This window comes from Aotus nancymaae, unplaced genomic scaffold (assembly GCF_030222135.1).
Source record: "Aotus nancymaae isolate 86718 unplaced genomic scaffold, 86718_ANA_hifiasm-v0.15.2.pri h1tg000028l, whole genome shotgun sequence".
Classification (NCBI taxonomy): Eukaryota; Metazoa; Chordata; class Mammalia; order Primates; family Aotidae; genus Aotus; species Aotus nancymaae.
In genome coordinates, this window is record NW_026988441.1 from 32677269 (window position 1) to 32692676 (window position 15408).

The 15408-nt window shown below is 43.4% G+C and overlaps 1 long non-coding RNA gene and 1 pseudogene across 1 annotated transcript; one reads left to right on the forward strand and one right to left on the reverse strand.

The window, feature by feature from the left end:
• Window positions 1–654: 654 nt before the first annotated feature.
• On the forward strand, window positions 655–14645 carry LOC135276666 (uncharacterized). Its single transcript, XR_010344194.1, has 3 exons — window positions 655–731; window positions 13466–13592; window positions 14517–14645. It is a non-coding gene; the product is annotated as an uncharacterized LOC135276666 (long non-coding RNA).
• LOC135276682 (non-histone chromosomal protein HMG-14-like) lies at window positions 6154–6692 on the reverse strand (annotated as a pseudogene).
• Window positions 14646–15408: the final 763 nt, after the last annotated feature.

The following is a 15408-nucleotide window of genomic DNA, read 5'->3' on the forward strand; positions in this document are numbered from 1 at the left end:
ATTCATTTATTGCTGCTGTGTGATTTCAGTTCTTCCACACATTGGATATTTAATACCGTTCACTTGTTTTTATTTCTGTGGCTGAAAATGAGATGCAAGGTGAGAGGAAGGCTTGACCTTATCACCAAGAGTCTTATCCCCAAATCCTGACGCCCGGTGGACATCAGGCTCCCTCCTGCTGCAGTGTGGCCTCTGTGGCCTGGGCTTCCCTCTGCTCTGACGCCAGGGGAGTGGCTCCACTGGACAGTGGGTCTGGGATTCCCTGCACACACGTGGGACTCCTTCTCCAGGAGGAAAAGCAATAAGGGCCCGCTGAGTATGGGCAGGGGATTCTGCATACATGCAAATGTTCCCTGGGTGGGATCAGGTCACACCGCAGGGAGGAAGCCTGCCCTGCCAAGGGCTGTGTCTGGAACCCGTTCATCCCGCTCTACTCAGCACTGTGTGATCGCTTCTTCTGTTACTCAGTGCCCAAGGGGCAGGACCTGGAGCCCTATCCAATCAGAGCCACAGGGCGGGGTCATGGGAACTGTCAATCAGGCGTGCTGCCCGGAGGAGAGTGCGAGGTTCAAAGAGCCCGCGGCGTCTTCCCCACGCCCCTTCGCTCATCTCCCGCCTCCGCCGCTGAGAGACGCCCTGAAACGTCTGTGGCAACCTCTGTCACACTGGGACCCGCATTGGCAGCGGGAGGCAGAAGGAGGACTCTGGAACATCCCGGAAGCCGGGAAATGGTGCGTCTGCGGGGCCAGGCGTCCCGAAAGTGGGGAAGGGCTGACTGGAACTGTCCAGAACCGGCCGTGGCGGAACCCGGGCCACCCCCGCCGTCAGCTCTGGGGTCTGGGACCCGGGTCCCCCTGGCGCAGCTCGGCGCTCGGTCCATCCCCTCGGCCGCAGGGTGAGGCTGGATTGGCAGCTGGGACCCCAGGCGTCCTGTCCCGTCCCTGCGCGGCGACTGCGGTCGCGACCTCAGAACCCTCTCTGGGCAGCTCGGCTCCCGCAGCCTCGTTTCTCCCCCAGATTGTGGGGAGGTCACGGGAGGGTCATGGGGGAATCCCCACTCGTGTGTGGGGTTCGTGGGTGGGAGGCGCTGTGATCTGTGGGATCCTCAGTCTCTGTGTTCTTCCCAAATGGGACCAGTTTTCCCATTTGGAAAACTGGTCTTCAAAGATTTGGGAAGCCAGGTGGCTAATGCCTTACCTTGTCCCCTCACCCTAACTCCTGGGGCTGGCAGTAAATCCCTAAACTTCCAGAGTTCGCCCTGCATTTCATAAAGCTGACTTCCTCTCTGTCACAGGGGAACGGCTACTATCTGGGCCGGTAACCCTTGGGTAAAAGAATTTTTACCGAGACAGTTGTAGGTAGAGAAAGGCAGATTTATTAGCACAAGTAGGAAAATCTGTCTCAAGGGAGGCAAAGGGGAGCCTGGAGGAGAAAAGCGGAGGCTTGCGGGCGATTTTATAGAATGGAACTTGGGCTGATGGTGCTAAGGCAGCAGGGAGCTTAACTTGCATTCCTCTGTCAGCCCAGGTGTTTGATAAATTGAGGCGTTTGATCGTGAGCAGGAAGTCTGTCAATTAAGTACTTTATCTGGGCAAGAAGGCCATGTGTTGGGCCATATGTCTTAGGCCAGAAAGAAAGACATGTGTACGAGTTCAAGACCAGCCTGGCCAACGTGGTGAAACCCCATCTCTACTAAAAATACAAAAATTAGCCAGGTGTGGTGGTGCATGCCTGTAATCCCACCTACTCAGGAGAATCGCTTGAACGCAAGAGGTGGAGGTTGCAGTGACCTGAGGTCACACCACTACCGCTGCACTCCAGTCTGGGTGACAGAGCAAGACCCTGTCTGGAAAAAAAAAAAAAAAAAAAATTTTAGACCTGTAACTTACCTGCATTCTCTTTTGTTTAAATTCTCTGGACATGAAGATAGGCAGATTTATAGCTTATTTGCTTTATCTTTCTGCTTTCCCCTGTTCCCCTTAGCCTGACTCCTTTTCCCTAATTAAGACTCCACACTCTCCTCAGTTCACAGCAACATAATGAACTCTTTGTCCCCCAGGCTGTATTTCAAACAGATGCAGTATTTTAGCTGTCATTTTTTTCCCCAGGTAGCAATGTATGACCCTTTTTTAGAAGATACAATTTTTGTTTGTGAATATTTCGTATGTGAGAATGTAGAGAATAACCACCTGTCAGGTAGTTTAACCACTCTGCTGTAAAAACGAACAACAACGTCAACAGAAGTCTGTGCTTCTCCTTTTGTTTTTCCGAGGCAAAGGCACCTTATCAGAATGTGTTCGGGTTGAGTTTCCCATTTGGAAACCACCCAGTGATGAGTCCTGAGCCCACACTATCTTTTCCTGGTGCTGGCTTTGATAACTGCCTGGGGCTGGCACCAAGTGAATACAGCAGCCTTGTCTTGGAGGGTGTAGTGAATATCAGCCTCTGTCACTCTTCCCAGAGGACAGCCTGAGGTGTTGGTGGTGGGGGGGGGCCTCCCAGGGGAAGAGCTGGATGCCTTGAGGTAGGATGATTCCCCTGGTATTCTCTTCTAAAAAGTTAAGCCCTAGGACACTCAGTTTTCTCACCCCAAGCCCAGTTTTCATTGCTTGGAGACATGACTGGTCAGCCACTCAGGTGCTAGTATTGAGGGGGTGAAATAAAAATGATTCTCATCTTTTGAATTCTGTTAGACTGGTGAGGCGAGAAAAACTATCTCAAAGGTCAAGGATAATGTACCACAGTGAGATGGTGCAGGAGCCTGAAAGCACACAGTGCAGTGTCCAGTGGTTGGGGGCGGGGAGTGGTCACTGAGCACTTCAATGAGCAGCATGAGGCGAGGGATGTCCCAGGTGATAGGAGGACCTGACCTGACCCTTGAATGAAACTTGTCTGTGTTCCAGTCAGCACTGTCCCTCCCTGGGGTTGTCAGCCTGGAAAAGATTTGTTCACTCCTTTCTGTTCAGGTTTTTCTTAACTGTAAAATGCATTCTGTCATTAAAGATTGATAGAGAAGATAAGATGTTTCTAAAGGGACAAGAAAGAGTTGGATTTCAGAAAACAAAGTATATACATTTAGGCCTATATGCCTTTAAAAAATTCTTTTTTACTTTTTCTGTCATACTATAAGTTTCCCAGATCTGTTTTTTTTTTTTTTTTAATTGAATGATCTCAAATGGAATTTCAGGGCTGAGCAGAGAAATGCTACCAGGGAAAATAAATTGGAAAAAACTGTCTTTCATGATGACTACAGAAAAATGAATACTGTGTCAAGGCTTTTAAAATACTTTTTCTGGTAGGAGAAAGGTAGAACCATATTCAGAATGGAAGCTGAGATAACAGGGTGAATAAAAATTCATGAAAACAGGCAGATCTGTAATTAGCTGATTATTGTATATGGAGGTGTTGGACAGATTATTTTCCTGGAGATAACAATTTGTCCCTGTTCTTTGTGTTAAAGTGGCTGTCATTTGTATCACTGCCTGGCAATACCTGCTGTGCTATAGTTTCTCATACCTTAAATAGATGCTTTTGTTCCAGAATTTGCTGTTTTCCATTGGACTTTGTACCCATCACCTTGCTAACACCAACTCTCCTGATTACTGTAGACTTCAAAGCCTTGATGTGTAGTAGAGAAAGAGCCTACCTGTCTTAATTACTTAGGATTGCTATACCAGATTGCCATCAACTGCATGCCTTAAACAACATTCTTTCATTTATCAAAGGTGTAGAGGCTGGGAATCTGAGTTCAAGCAGGTCAGATTTCTGGTAAGGGCCCACTTCCTCATTTAAAGATGGCAATCTTCCCCTTATGTCCTCACATGGTAGAGATATGTTGGTAATGTCTGTCTAGTTTTGGTACTAGGCAATGTTGGCCTTATTTATTTATTTATTTATTTAGAGATGGTGTATCCCTCTGTCGCCAGGCTGGAGTGCAGTGGCGCAATCTTGGCTCACTGCAACCTCCGCCTTCTGGGTTCAAGCGATTCTCCTGCTTCAGCCTCCTGAGTAGCTGGGACTACAGGTGTGAACCACGACATCTGGCTAATTTTTGTATTTTTAGTAGAGACAAGGTTTCACCATGTTTGCCAGATGGTTTCAATCTCCTGACTTCCTGATCTGCCCCCCTCAGCCTCCCAAAGTGCTGGGATTACAGATGTGAGCCAAGGTGCCCAGCTGTCCTTATAACATCAATTAGAAAGTATTACCTCTGCTGGCTGGGCGCGGTGGCTCACGCCTATAATCCCAGCACTTTGGGAGACTGAGGTGGCCAGATTACCTGAGGTCACCGAGACCAGCCTGATCAACATGGAGAAACTCCATCTCTACTAAAAATACAAAATTAACTGGGCATGGTGGTGCATGCCTGTAATCCTAGCTACTGGGGAGGCTGAGGCAGAAGAATCGCTTGAACCCTGGAGGCAGAGGTTGCAAGTGAGCCTAGATTGTGCCATTGGACTCCAGCCTGGGCAACAAGAGAGGAACTCTGTCTAAAAAAAAAAAAAAAAAAAAAAGTATTACCTCTGCTTCTATTTTCTGGAAGACATTGTAGAGAATTGATATAATTTCTTCCATATGTGTTTGCCATAAATCACCAGTGAAAACATCCTGGCCTTTTTCTTGAGTAATTTATCATTTATTGATTCAATTTCTTCAAGAGATGTAGGCCTATTCTTATTACTTTTTGTTACTTTTGTGGGTTTTGGTAGACTGTGTCTTTTTTTTTTTTTAATTCTTTCATAATTGAGATTTTTTTGGTTGAAGATCAGTACAGACATTTCAATTTGTGCACAATTCTTTTTTTTTTTTTTGAGACAGAGTTTCGCTCTTGTTACCTAGTCTGGAGTGCAATGGCGCGATCTCGGCTCACTGCAACCTCCGCCTCCTGGGTTCAAGCAATTCTCCTGCCTCAGCCTCCTGAGTAGCTGGGACTACAGGCACGTGCCACCATGCCCAGCTAATTTTTTGTATTTTTAGTAGAGACAGGGTTTCACCATGTTGACCAGGATGGTCTCGATCTCTTGACCTTGTGATCCACCCACCTCGGCCTCCCAAAGTGCTGGGATTACAGGTGTGAGCCACCACGCCTAGCCCTGTGCACAATTCTTAACATACGGAATGAAAATCTAAAAAGCCATGTATTGAAATTCTCTTTTGAAGTTATTCCAGTGACTTTCCAGCTTAAAATTTGAAAGCACATTTTCCTTAAGAGGCTATCAAGTACCAGTATCTTCACTTGTTGATAAGCTGTTGCATACATCCCAGCAATTCACAACTGAATAGCATGTATACTACATATTCAAACGTTTAATCTTTCACAGCACAGTAACAAAGTTATTAGGAAAACAGGACTACTACAATCCAAGATGTTACAGAGTGCACACAGTTCTGACAGGGAGAGCCATGATCAAGGAGTGATTTTCTTTAGGAAACAATTCTAAAAAACAACATGGGAATAGAGGTAATTTCAAATGTTCAAGACATTAAATGCAGGACTGACTCCATTTTGCCATTTAATATGCTTTGTATTATAGGCTGTAAAAACTAACCCCCCATCTGTGGAATGTTAAGCTGTCACCTGAGACAGTCAAAGCCTCCCATAATTGAATATCCCACACTATTTTCTGGTTGTACCAAAAAATAAACAACCAGCAAATGATTTCACCTCTTAAAAAAAAAAAAAAGCATTTACAACCGGGCACAGTGGCTCACACCTGTAATCCCAGCACTTTGAGAGGTCAGGGTGGGTGGATCACAAGGTCAGGATATCAAGACCATCCTGGCTAACACGGTGAAACCCTGTCTCTACTAAAAATACAAAAAAATTAGCTGGGCATGATGGTGGGCGCCTATAGTCCCAGCTACTCAGGAGGCTGAGGCAGGAGAATCACTTGAACCCAGGAGGTGGAAGGTGCAGTGAGCCGAGATCGAGCCACTGCACTCCAGCCTGAGCAACAGAGTGAGACTCCATCTCAAAAAAACAAAAAACAAACATTTACACTTAAAAAATGGGTAAGGTGGGATTCCCTCCTTCTCAAAAATGTTTCCAGAGCTACTAAAAAACTCGCATTTACAAAATAGTTGATAAAAAATATTCCTCTGGATTGTACAAGAAGGGAGACAGGGACCACTGATAAGACATGGTCTATGATATTAATCAGACTTGGCTTCTTTCTCTCCTGCTTCATCAGAGGCTGGACTCTCCTTAGTTTTCGTTTCCCCATGATCTGCAGGTAAATCTTCTTTATCTTCTTGGTTAGCCACTTCGGCCTGTTTTCCCTTTGCCCCCCTTTTCCCTTTTGTTTGCCCTTTTTTATCTGAAGATTTATCCTCGCTGCTGCCTTTTTCGGCTTCGCTTCCACTTTTGCAGGAGGTTTAGCTGTCAATGGCACCGATCTCATCTTGGGCTCTTCCTTGGCGGCCCCTTTGAGGGAGCTGACCTACCTCACGGGCACCCTGGTGATAGGGAGGGCGCGTGCCGGGTGCCTGCAGGCCGCTGCACACCGAGAGCCTTCTGGGCTGCCTGGCAGCTGGCACTCCTCCCACCGCCTGAGCTGCTGAGACCCACAGCGGGGGCAGTGGGAGAACTGGATGGAACCGGATTGGGAGCCCCCCTCCCCCCCACCGCCCTGCACCCCCACTTGCGTCCCAGGTTGGTAGACTGTGTCTTTTAAGGAATTGGTCCAATCCATGTAATTTATCAAATATGTGTGCATTCAGTTCTTCCTAATATTCTTTCATGGTCCTTTTAATGTCCAGGAGGGTTAGTAGTGGTGGCTTTTCTTTTTTCTGTGTTAACTTCTGTGTTAACTTTTCACTGTGGGCTTATCAATTTTACTAATCTTTTCAGAGAATCATCTGTTGGTTTGTTGATATTTTCTATTGATTTCTTGATTGCTATTTCATTACTATCCCTTCCCATTGTTATTTTCCTCTGCTTGATTTACATTAATCTTGCCATTCTTTCTCTAGTTTCCTAAGTTGGAAGGTTAGAGCACTGAGTTTAGAATGTTGCTTTCTAGGAAATGCATTCAGTTCTTTAAGTTTCCCTCAAAGCACTGCCTTTGCTGCATTCCAGAGATTTTGCTAAAATATATTCTTTTTCATCAACACCACAATATTGCGTTTTGTGTGACAATTTTCTTTGTTATCTGTGTAGCTGAGAAGTTTGTGACTTAAATTTTCACTTTTTTGAGGTTTTTCAACTATGTTTATGTTATTGGTTTATAATTTGATTACATACTTTATATAATTTCTTTTCTTTCTTTCTTTCTTTCTTTCTTTTTTTTTTTTGAGATGGAGTTTTACTCTTGTTGCTCAGGCTGGAGTACAAGGTGCAATCTAGGCTCACTGCAACCTCCACCTCTCAGGTTCAAGTGATTCTCCTGCCTCAGCCTCCTGAGTAGCTGGGATTACAGGCATACGCCACCACACCCAGCTAATTTTGTATTTTTAGTAGAGATGGGGTTTCTGCATGTTGGTAAGGCAGGCCTCGAACTCCTGACCTCAAGTGATCTGTCCTCCTGGGCCTCCCAAAGTGCTGGGATTACAGGCATGAGCCACTGCGTCTGGCTGTTTTGTTTTTTTTAAGAGACAGGGTCTTGACCTGTTACACAGGCCTAGTGTGGAGTGCTGTGATCATAGCTCAACGCAGCCTTCAAATCCTAGGCTCAAGCAATCTTCTTGCCTCAACTTTCAGATTAACTGGGACTATAGGTGCATGCCACCAATCCTGGTTTAAACTTTTGTGGAGACAAGGTCTCACTATGCTACTCAGGCTGGCCTCAAGGAATCCTTCCACTTTGGCCTCCCAAAGTTGTAGAATTACAGGTGTGAGCCGCCATGCCTGGCCTAGAATTTCTATTTTGAAACATTTGTTCTAGTGTGTTTTATGGCTCAGAATTTTGTGCATTTTGGTGAATATTTCATGTGGGCTTGAGAAGAATATATACCCTGCTGGTGTTAAATGAAGGATTCTGTAAACATGTATCAATTAAATCCAGTTGATTAATAGTGCTGTAATAGTGCTATTGATTTCAGCTATATCATTAGTGATTTTCTGACAAACTGATCTGTGAATTGTTGATAGAAATGAGTTGTTTTCCTCCAACCATAATTGTAGATGTGTGTATTTTGCCTTGTGGTTTTTGTAAGTTTTTGCTTTATGTATTTTGATCCTCTATTTTATGGGCATAAATATTAAGGATTATTATGCCTTCTTATAGGATTGACTTTCTTTATCATTATGAAATCACTATGCTTTATAATTTTCCTTAATGTACAACTCAATTTTTCTGAATGTTGTAGAGCTGTTTCATATTTCTTTTGATTAGAGCTAGAATGGCATGTATTTCTCTATTTAATGTATCTGTGTCTTTCTGTTTAAAATGGTTTTTATGTACACATTGCTAGGCCTTGTATTTTTATTTATTTATTTTTTGAGACAGAGTTTTGCTCTTGTTGCCCAGGCTGGAGTGCAATGGCACAATCTCAGCTCACTGCAACCTCCGCCTCCTGGGTTTAAGTGATTCTCCTGCCTCAGCCTCCCAAGTAACTGTTACAGGCATCCGCCACCATGCCTGCCTAATTTTGTGTTTTTAGTAGTGATGGGGTTTCTCCATATTGGTCAGGCTGGTTGCAAACTGCCGACCTCAGGTGATCCGCTTGCCTCGGCCTCTCAAAGTGCTGGGATTACAGGCATTAACCACTACGTCCAGTCAGGCCTCGTATTTTTATCCTACTCTGCCAGTGCTTGTCTTTTTTACTGGCAAATATAGATAATACACATTTAATGTGGTAATTGATATAATTGGATTAATATGTATATGTATAATATTACTGTTTTCTATTTGTTGCACTTGTCTGTTTTTTCATCTACCTCTCTTTTTCTGTCTTTTATGTTAGTTGAGTGGAATGTGATTTTCTTTATTCTATTAGTACAGTGTGTCTACTTGATTTTTAGTTTTTTTAGTGAATTCCATAGGGTACATATTATACCATTCACAACTAATGGACTTTCAATTTCAAAAAAACACTATACTGGCTTCAGGGTTAGTGCTGGTGTAATAAACTGTTTGAAACTTCTTCTTTTCATTCCATAAATTATCACTATCATTCATTTGCACAATTGGGATTTATAACACCCAATACGTTGTTGATTTTTTTTTTTTTTTTTTTTTTTTTTGAGAAGGAGTCCCACTTTGTTGCCCAGGCTAGAGTGCAGTGGCACGATCTTGGCTCACTGCAACCTCTGCCTCCTTGGTTCAAGAGATTCTCCTGCCTCAGCCTTTCAAGTAGCTGGGATTGTAGGCATGTGCCACCACACTCAGCTAATTTTTTTATATTTTTAGTAGAGATGGGGTTTCACCCTGTTGGCCAGGCTGGTCTCAAATTCCTGACCTCAGGAGATCGCCTGCCTCAGCCTCCCAAAGTGCTAGGATTACAGGCGTGAGCCACTGTGCCTGGCCTCATTGTTGATATTATTATTTTGAGCACCCCTGCATCTATTAGATCAGGTAGGTGTAAGAAAAACAGATCGAGCCGGGCGCGGTGGCTCACGCCTGTAATCCCAGCACTTTGGGAGGCTGAGGCGGGTGGATCACGAGGTCAAGAGATCGAGACCATCCTGGTCAACATGGTGAAACCCCGTCTCTACTAAAAATACAAAAAAATTAGCTGGGCATGGTGGCGCATGCCTGTAATCCCAGCTACTCAGGAGGCTGAGGCAGGAGAATTGCCTGAACCCAGGAGGCGGAGGTTGCAGTGAGCCGAGATCGTGCCATTGCACTCCAGCCTGGGTAACAAGAGCGAAACTCCGTCTCCAAAAAAAAGAAAAACAGATCATTTTTTGTGTCTTCATTTAATGTGATGTGAATTTCTAACCCATATCATTTCTCTTTTTTTCTGATAAACTTCTTTTAATATTAATATTACTGGCAAGGCAGGTACACCAGTCATACATTTTCTCCATCTCATCCCCGACATTTCTCCCCTTCTCCAAATGGGTAGATTCAATTGTTTTATCTTAATTTCAGCTAATTTTTTTTCTCTCTCTCTTTTTATTTTTTTGGAGACTGAGTCTTACTCTGTTGCCCAGGCTGGAGTGCAGTGGCAACAATCTTGGCTCACTGCAACCTCCACCTCCTGGGTTGAAACGATTCTCCTGCCTCAGCCTCCTGAGTAGCTGGGACTATAGGTGTGCACTCCCACACCCAGCTAATTTTTGTATTTTTAGTAGAGATGGGCTTTCACCGGGTTGACCAGGATGGTCTTGAACTCCTGACCTCAAGTGATCCTCTCCAGTTTTTTCCTTTTGGATTTAGATGGTTTAATGTATGTTTTTTTGTTTTTTTTTTTTTTTTTTTTTTGAGACAGAGTCTTGCTCTGTTGCCCAGGCTGGAGTGCGGTGGCACAATCTCGGCTCATCCCAACCTCCGCCTCCCAGGTTCAAGTGATTCTCCTGCCTCAGCCTCCTGAGTGGCTGGGACTACAGGCATGTGCCACCATCCCTGGCTAATTTTTGTATTTTTAGTAAAGACAGGGCTTCACTATGTTTGCCAGGCTGGTCTTAAACTCCTGACCTTGTGATCCAAAGTGCTGGGATTACAGATGTGAGCCACTGCACCCGACCTTAACGTATATCTTAATTATAATCTGTTGTCCCAGGTAGTTACATAGTTGCAGGCTGTTTGTGTATTTTATACCATTTTTCATCAGCATTTCTTATTTTCTTTTTTGAGATGGAGTTTTGCTCTTGTTGCCCAGGCTGGAGTGCAGTGGCATGATCTCAGCTCTCTGCAACCTCCACCTCCCAGGTTCAAGCGATTCTCTTGCCTCAGCCTGAGTAGCTGGGATTATGGACACCCAACCACCACGCCTGACTAATTTTTTGTATTTTTAGTAGAGATGGGGTTTTGCCATGTTGGGCAGGCTGGTCTTGAACTCCTGACCACACGCTTTGGCCTCTCAAAGTGCTGGAATTGCAGGCGTGAGCCACAATGCCCGGCCCTTTCATCAGCATTTCTTTCTTTTTTTTTTTTTTTGTTTTTTGGAGACAGAGTCTCACTCTGTCATCAGGTGCCAGGCTGGAGTGCAGTGGCGCAATCTCGGCTCACTGCAGCCTCCACCTCCTGGGTTCAAGCAATTCTGCTGCCTCAGCCTCCTGAGTAGCTGTAACTACAGACAGGCAAGCACCACCACGCCCAGCTAATTTTTGTATTTTTAGTAGAGATAGGGTTTTACCATGTTGGCCAGGATGGTCTTGATTTCTTGACCTTGTGATCCACCTGCCTCGGCCTCCCAAAGTGCTGGGATTACAGTTGTGAGCCACTGCGCCCAGCTCATCAGCATTTCTTATGTTTGACCCTAACTGGATACCATCATAGATGAAATAGAAAAGAGAGCCTTGTTTCACACCTTCAGATCGTCCCCAGAATGATTGGAAAATACAAAGGCAATAATTTTTGAATAATATCTGATCTGCTTTCTCTAGAATTAGTGACTAGGGTTCCACACTGGGATCTCAGGCTGCTGTCTTTAAGACTGGCATGAAAGTGGAGAGTGATTGAGCCAAGGACAAATAAAAACTCCACAAGGCTTTTCTACCATATTTCACTTTTATTTATCTGTTTACCACAAGGCTTTCCTACCGTTTTTCACTTTTATTTATCTCTTTGTTACTAGTATGGGGTGCTGCATATTATAGTTTCAAAATCCTTTATCTGTTTTTGTAAAGCTGTCACTTTGTTGGTGAGAAGGTTTTTAGCATTTTTAGACATTTGTGACTTCTATTAGATTTGGTAATGTAATTTTATTTACTTATTTATTTATTTATTTTGAGACAGTCTCACTGTGTCACCCATGCTGGAATGCAGTGGCTCAGTAATGGTTCACTATTGTCTTCACCTCTTCGGCTCAGGTGATCCTCCCATTAAGTCCCATTAGCTGGGACTACTCGCACATAACCATGTCCAGCTAATTTTTTTTGTATTTTTTGTAGAGATGGGGTTTTGCCGTGTTGCCCAGACTGGTCTCAAACTCCTGGGCTGAAACGATCCATCTGCCCTGGCCTCTCAAAGTGCTGTGATTACAGGCATGAGCCATGGTGCCCAGCTGGTAATGTAATTTTAGTTGACTTCTAAAAGATCTGTTTTAGTTATTTAGGGAATATAAGTATTCATGAGAGATGGCATTGAGTTCTTTTCTAAGAATACATGCTCTCATTGTCCTTCTTTCCTTCTCCTTTGACGTTACCCAATAAAATGTTCAAAAAATTTCCACTGGGATGGTGAAATATCTTTTATTATTCTTTTGTCATGCTTAACTACATCTGTCTAGAGGAAACCAGTTACCAGCTTCCAGATTTTCTGTTAGTATAATCCCAGAGGTTGTGCTGAATCCTCCAACTAATGAGTTGCAAAAATCATGTGAAATTTTATTTACTAGGGCCTCTCATCAGAGACCAGTGCCTGTAGTGTTTTTTGGTGGCTGGCTTTGTCTGTTTTTTGTTGCTTAAGAATTTCTGAACTTGGATAATTTATAAGGAACGATATTTGTTTTTTACTTTTCTGGAGGCTGGGAAGTCCAAGGGTAAGGGTGGGCAACTTGTGAGAACCTTCTTGCTGGTGAGGACTCTGCAGAGTTCTTAGATGACAAAGCATTACATGGCAAGGGCTGAACTGCCTAACTCGGGTTTCTTCCATCTTCTCGTAAGGACACCAGTCCCCTTCCTGAGATAACTTATTTATTTATTAAGTCATTGATCAATGAATAGATTAATCTATTCATGAGGTCTGAACCTTCAAAAGTCAATCACCTTTTCAATCTCCACCTTTTATTACTCCCACTTTGTGGGTTAACTTTCAACATGTGTTTTAGAGGGGACCAACATTCAAACTTAGCAGTGGCTGATCACATATGCTCCCTCTGTTGAGTTTATAAGATTCCAAACTCTCAGAACATAGGAGCTAAGAAAATAATATACTTTTTGCATAAACAGTGTAGATACAATCAAGCCCTGTTATTAGTTAGGTTGGTAGGACATTCCCTAAATCCAGTTACTAGACACCATAAAAGGTCCAACTTTCAGAATAAGAATTTGGAAGGACATGTAGTTTCAGGACTGCTAATAGTAGCTCTGTTCTGAACAATAGGTAGTAGGACTTTGTCATGACAAGAACTACAACCCACTACAGAAATAGACATTAGGGTGATCCAGGCAATAAGACTCATTTAACTCACCAAGAAGAAACCTGTTCCTGTTCAACTGTAACTTTACCAAACATGTTGAACTCTAGCATCAAAATGGCTGTGTGGGAGAAAGTGAGTATAGACGGAATATGAGACAGTTTACTATGTCATTGAATAAATGCTTGGAAAGCACAGCATCATGAAGTTTATGAATTGAGTATAGATTTTTCAATACTGTCACTCAACCTTTCTCTTCTTTATGTGTGGGATGTTTCAGGACACAGTGGCCCTTGAGGATGTGTCTGTGAACTTTACCCAGGAGGAATGGGCTTTGCTGGATCCATCACAGAAGAACCTGTACAGATAAGTAACACAAGAAACCATCAGGAACCTGGACTGTATAAGTAAGGATAAAATCATGTCTTCACTTAATCAATTAGAGACATTTGTTTCATGGTTATCAGTGCTGTTCAATGATTTTAAATGTGGAAAGGGCAAATGATGGACTCTTGAACAACACGGAATTCAGAAGTGACAGCCCCCAAAGAAGTTGTACATCTTCATCTAACTTTTTGTCCACTGTAGCTTAAGCAGCCATTGACTAGCAGCCTTACTGGTGACATAAACAGTTGATTAATCCATGTATTCTAAGTAATATCTATTGCATACTATATTCTCACAATAAAGTGAGCTAGAGAAAGAAAATATTGACAAAATCATAAAGAAAAGAAATAATATTTACTATTCATTAAGTGGAGGTAGATGATCATAAAGGTTTTTATTCTTATCTTTACATTGAGAAGGCTAAGTAAGACGAAGAATTGATCCTGGTATCTCAGGGGTAGCAGAGACTAAAGAAAATTCATATATAGGTGGAGCTGTGCAGTTTAAACCTGTGTTGTTCAAGAATCAACTGTAAGGCTGGGTACAGTGGCTCATGCCTGTAATCCCAGTACTTTGAGAGGCCAGGGTGGGTGGATCACGAATTCAGAAGTTCTAGAAGTCTGACCAACATGATGAAACCCCATTTCTACTAAAAATGCAAAAATTAGCTGGGTGTGGTGGCACACGCCTATAATCCCAGCTACTCAGGAGGCTGAGGCAGGAGAATTGCTTGAACCTGGGAGGCTGGAGGTTGCCATGAGCTGAGATTATGCCACTGCACTCCAGCCTGATGACAGAGCAAGACTCCACCTCCAACTCCAAACTGTACAGAATCAATTGTAGTTTGGTGACTAAATCATGTATGATTATAGTATATATAAAATCTTAACTGTTTTATATAATTTTCTAATAATTTATAGTGATTTTCTGGGTCTACCTTTTAGAAATGATATCAGAAGACCAGAATATTGAAGATCAGTACAAAAATCCCGGGAGAAATCTAAGGTAATTTGCACTCACAGGAGAAAGTTATGTTTCTGAAGTGAGTTTCAGAATGGGAATAAAACAAACAAAATGAAAGCCCAATTTAAGTTTATTTTTTAATTTTTTTAATTATTTTTTTTTTTTTTTTTTTTTTTTTTTTGAGACAGGGCTTTGCTATGTTGCCCAGGCTGGAGTGCAGTGGCATGAGTTTGGCTCACTGCAGCCTTGACCTCCCAGGTTCAAGCAATCCTCCCACCAGAGCCTCCCGAGTAGCTGGGACTACAGGTCCACCCCGCCACACCTGGTTAATTTTTGCATTTTTTGTAGAGACAGGGTTTTGCCATGTTTCCCAGGCTGGCCTTGAATTCTTGCGCTCAAGCAATCTGCCTGCCTTGGCCTACCCAAATGCTGGGATTACAGGTGTGAGTCACCGCACTGGCCCACATTTATTTATTCTTAAAAATTTTTCTCCTAAAACATATTCTAAGAATTTACACATGAAACTGGGCATGGTGGCTCATGCCTATAATCCCAACATTTTGGGAGGCCGAGGTAGGCCTTGGGGTCGGGAGTTTGAGACCAGCCTGACCAACATAGTAAAACCCTGTATTTACAAAAATACAAAAGTTAGCTGGGCATGGTGGTGTGCACCTATAACCCCAGCTGCTCGAGAGGCCAAAGCAAGAGAATTGCATGAACTGAGGTGGCGGAGGTTGCAGTGAGCTGAGATCGCGCCACTGTACTCCAGCCTGGACACCAGAGCGAGACTGCATCTCAAAAAAAAAGAATTGACATATGAATATTATTGTCTTGAAAACAGCTGGTAGGCTTGGTTGGGTGGCACATGTCTAT